The sequence below is a fragment of the Octopus sinensis genome, linkage group LG7 (assembly GCF_006345805.1).
Source record: "Octopus sinensis linkage group LG7, ASM634580v1, whole genome shotgun sequence".
Classification (NCBI taxonomy): Eukaryota; Metazoa; Mollusca; class Cephalopoda; order Octopoda; family Octopodidae; genus Octopus; species Octopus sinensis.
In genome coordinates, this window is record NC_043003.1 from 85108247 (window position 1) to 85113807 (window position 5561).

The window sequence follows — 5561 nt, forward strand, 5'->3', positions numbered from 1 at the left end:
TTTGACGGTGATTTTTTTCCCATGTTTTTCACCAAACTCTTCGGAATGATAGGGGGAAGGGGCATCTTTTCACGCAAAAAAGAAAAAAAATTTGAAAATTTTGGGGGAGGGGGATAGTTGATTACATCAACCCCAGTACTCGAAGCTACTTTTTCCATCGACCCCGAAAGGGTGAAAGGCAAAGTTGACCTCGGCGGAATTTAACTCAGAGCGTAGCGAAGGGCAAAATACCTATTTCTTTACTACCCACAAGGGGCTAAACACAGAGAGGACAAACAAGGACAGACAAACGGATTAAGTCGATTACATCGACCCCAGTGCATAACTGGTACTTAATTTATCGACCCCGAAAGGATGACAGGCAAAGTCGACCTCGGCGGAATTTGAATTCAGAACGTAACGGTAGACGAAATACGGCTAAGCATTTCGCACGGCGTGCTAACGTTTCTGCCAGCTCGCCAATACTTATGCTTTGTGTACGTCCGAATTTGCATTCGATGCTGCCGACGATCTGCAAACGTTGTAATGCAAGGGAAATAACCATTGTTATTATTATTATTCCCAAGTAATTACGTCCCTTGAGTCATTAATGATTCTTTTCACTCATTTTCCGTCTCTTTTTCGTTTGTTTTTGTTTTTTGTTTTTTTTGTATTCAGAATATCGTCTGCCATCTTTTTTTCATACAACGAATATAGCTGGTATATTAATACTATACAATATTCGATTGAATTATTTCTAAGATTCCTAACATTCAGTATGACACCATTTGGATGCCATTAATACTAATTATTCTATTAAAAGAAATATTTTGTCAGAGCCCAGTATAGCCACAGATTCCTAACCACATTTTTCCATGTTCAGATCCACGGCATGGCAGCTTGCGCAAATGTCTTTTACTATAGCACCAGAACTTATGTGTGTATGTATACATGCATACATGTATCTATGTATGTAATTGTTCAGTTTTATTTCAAAATTTCTTGGCAATAGAGAAAGAGTAGGTTTCTAACTTAGATCCAAAGCTCCTTCATTGGAATCACAACATCAACATGGTATTTTTGTTTGTTTGTATGTATGTATGTATGTATGTATGTTAAACCTCTGCCACCTTGTTTACGTTTTAGGTAGAGGCGGTCTACATCGCTGTTTATTTTGTGAAAAAAAAAAAACGGAGGAGGCAGACGAAGTCCATGGAAGAAATCACTCAGGTCCTACAAAATGTAAAGAATATTTAATTCATCAGAGTTATAACCCTTGTATTTGGGATTTAGAGAAAAAAAAGTCCACCCTACTGACACCATGATGTCCTTTTTTTTTTTTTTTCGTATTTTTCAAACCACATTAGTGTCCAGAGGGCAGCTGATATCCACAACAAAACATATGTGGCCGCACACAACAATATCTAGCCGGTTGTATTTTAACTTGGTGGCTGTTTTAATTTTTAACTTCCACCAATATTCTTTCGATACTTTGGTTTCAATAAAGTCAACTTTGTCTATAGGTGTTTTCTTTTTTGTTATCTTGCACCAGATGGTTCTAACCAGCGCATCATGCCTCACGAGAAAGTATCTGAAAGACATTCTATCGTAAAGTATACTAGCCATCTCAATATGGCTAACCACTAAGGGTGGGTGTTACTGTAGCTTGTAGCCCCAGGGGATCATCGTCTCCAGCTGGCTTTAGGCATACTTTCTGTGCCCTTATGGTATTTGCAAAGGGAGGTCATCCCTCTCTGGTAAACCTAAGTGATACGCACGGACTGCAGTTTCGAGGTATTTGCCTCTTGTCAACGTACGGCAATCACCGGTTTTCGATGAGGGGGATCTTTTTGCAAATATTTATATAATGTTTTTCCCAGTAACTTCCGTCACTGATTTCGAAAAACTGTCTGCAAGCAATAATAAATCTCTGAACGAGATGTAAACAGTAACCGCTCGACAACGTAAAGTATACTAGACATCTCAATATGGCTAACCACTAAGGGTGGGTGTTACTGTAGCTTTTAGCCCCAGGAGATCATCGTTATCAATAATGTGGTTGGTGTCTTCAGTTTTGGTCTTGCACAGCCTACATTTGCTGTCTGTCAATGTTTTCTGCCTTTTATAGTGCAGGCTCTTGGTGAGGATCTCTTGTTCATGAATTACATGGAGGTATCCTTCTAAGTGGGATGTCATAAATTTGTCAGTATTTCATACCAAGTTTTTGACATGATCAATTCCTACTGTGATTTGTGTTTTTCGTGCCAAGTACCCGTGTACAATCTTCTCGCTGGTTTATTCTCCTGCGCGCGTAAGCGAAAGCAGGGCATTGTAATCACTCACTTTGTCTGTTTGTGTGTTTGCATAATTACAGGAAAACGGCTGAATGGATTTTCACCAAATTTGGCAGAAATACTCACTGGCTGAGCGGCTCGAAATGATGAACGATAGATTTGATTATCTTGAAAAAAAAAATTTTTTTTAATAAATAAAAATTTATTAAATCGAACTTATAAATTTCCCGATAAACAAGTGGTCATATTATTTTGTTCACTTTCTGTTTTGACCCTCGTCGGCGTGTGCTTAGATCATGGTCTACCTATGCGCATAGACACGTGTGGGTACATACGTACATATATAATACATACATACGTACCATACCATACCATACCATACATACATATACGACTCTGTGTGTGTGTGTGTGTGTGTGTGCGTATGTACAGTGATGGATTCGAGGGTTTCATATCTATTATTTTGATACTTAAAAAAAAATGAATTCGGTTTATTTAAAAAGCAAGGGTAAGCAATTAATTGTAAACCACACTCTAATTTGCGAAAAAATTATCCGCGCGTAGGATGAGCATCACCCCTCTGAAGCCTTTATATATATATATATATATATATATATATATATATATATATATATATATATATATATATAGTTCTTCTGATAAATAGATTTTACCAGTGCTCCACAGGTGGGGGGGATCTGTATCAGCTCTTATTTCATATCACTCCTCAAATTTATTACTCGTCTCTCTCTTCTGTTGCAGATGTTATTTTGGTATTACAATACGTGCTTTATGTGACATCAATACAGATCTGAGACCATGGCTACCATCATTGCGTGGGAAGTAAATCCTATCTACAACTCCACTGATGTTGATGTTTCCTCTAACACTGAGCAGATGGCAAGCTTAAACATCTATTTCACTGAGTTCTTGTGATGACCAGTTCAGAAAGCCAAACATAGGTGTAAAGACAGGACCTACAAAAGTGTGTGGGCAATATGCCTGTTGCAAGCTGTGGATTCTAATGACCGTATTTATTTTCCTGCAGTATTCATTCCCGGTCCTTATTTATGGGTACGTCATATCTGACATTCCCATTTCGTCCAAGATACCTATGATTATCACCTGACTGTATAGGTTGTATTTTCCGGCCGTTCGTTTTTAAGTTTCAGAGGAGGCACATCTTTTCCATCAAATTTGACATATTGTCCACGTTTGGACTCGTCAAATTTCAATCCAATATCTATAGAAAATTAGGTAACGAGGTTATTTTTTATGTGGTTGATATTTAGCTTATTCAGTTTCGAGTCGTCAACAAAGAAAAGATAGGAAGTACTACTGGATCCATTTCTATGGCCACTATATTTTCTGAGAAAATATGATAGTGGGCTTAATGAGAAGATAGAGAGCAAAGCTAAGAAGATATCACCTTGAAAGTTGTATGTATGTTCAGTTTATTTCAAGGTTTCTTGCCAATAGAAAAAGAGCCGGTTTCTAACCTTGATTCAAGGCTCCTTCATTGGAATTTCAACATCAGCAACAGGGTATTTTTGTTTGTTCATATGTATGTATGTATATATGTATGTATGTATGTATGTATGTATGTATGTATGTATGTATGTATGTATGTATGTATGCATAGGTAAGTATACATGTATGTATATGTGTAGATTTGTATATATGTATGTATGTATGTATGTATGTATGTACGTATGTATGTATTCTCATGCATATAAAGACATGCTCACATATGTGTATGTATGCTCATATATATGTATGTATGTATGTATATATTCTCATGTATATATAGACATGTTCATGTATATTTAAATGATAAACTCCTGGAAAGTTTTACAGATTTTTACAGTTCCAGTGATGGATTGGATCTGTAGTCTTCGAATTAGCTTACTCGTTTCTGGTTTTGAGAAGCCTAATTTCTCAAGATTGATATTTAGGCAGTGTGTTACATATCCCACAACCCCAATAATTACAGGTGTAAGTCTGAACTTGATTTCTCAATAGTTCAGTATAGGTGTTCTCTTTTTCACTGACCTCCGGCTTTATGTCAACATCCGCTGTTCAGCAAATTTCCACAACAGTGCATAGTTTCTCTTCTCTATCCCAAATCATTATATCAGGTCTGTTGTGCTTACATAGTACTCCTTTTCATTATGAGTGGCTATGGCTTCTACCATATAGTGGGTTTTATTTCTTTGTCCTTGGCGTTAATCTTCCCGAAGGATTTCCTTATAGAATGTCCTAGCTACAGCATCATGTCTCATCGCTAGATTATACCGTAATGACATTTTCGGATAACTGCTTATGATGTGAGTGATATCTTCGATGTTAACTCCACAAAGTCTGCATCGGCTGTCACATTTTACAGCTTTTCCTGCGTCTCTATCCCTTTTGTGCATCAGGTACTTGGTTGATATTTCCTGTTCCTGGATTGCAAACGCATACTCTTCAAAGTGGGAGGTAGTAATCCGGCTATTCTTCCATAATCAACTGCTTTCATGTTAGTATCATCCCGGAGCTTTCTACTAACATATCCATGCGTAGTTTGCTCATGTAGGCTCGTCCTTTCATCTGATGATATGTTGCGGTACAGTCGTGCGACTTCTTTGGGCATGTATTCTTGGTTATCAGACAAAGAATGTTGCTCAAGGAGCTGCCTTCCAAGTTTTATGATGTTATCAGCCTCATGTATGCAAACTTCGACACTTGGTGGTTAAATGATGTTATCGAGGGAATATGATATGACATTCAAAGGCATTTTGGATCGATGTTAAACCTCTACCGCCTTGTTTTCGCTTTAGGTAGAAGTGGTCTACAACACTGTTTAAGTAGAATTTATGTGTGCTTATTAGTATTTTTCAGGTTTTCACATCAATGACTCGGATCTCATCAAGCAGGCCATGATGCATGATGAAGAAAAATTGCAGGTGATTTTCGATGTCCATTCTTTGCTTATAATGAAAGCTAACAGTGCAAGAAACATTGGAATGAGCGAGAGAAATTTAGAAAGGAGAGCGTTTAGTCGCTATGGCAGGGGCAAGGAAAAATTACATTAGAAATAGGCTGTACATGAAAAGTTCTGGAAAGGGATGAAATGGGCGGACCCCAAAAGCTCGGCTCCGAAATGGGATCAACTATATCCTGGTTGACAAAGTTAGCATATTGCAAGACGTCTCAGTCGTAGCGCCATTCAACAGCATCGAGCACTATTTGCTACAGACAACATTCGTCATCGATAGGAAGTCAGAGAAAGTAGCATTGCACATCTCT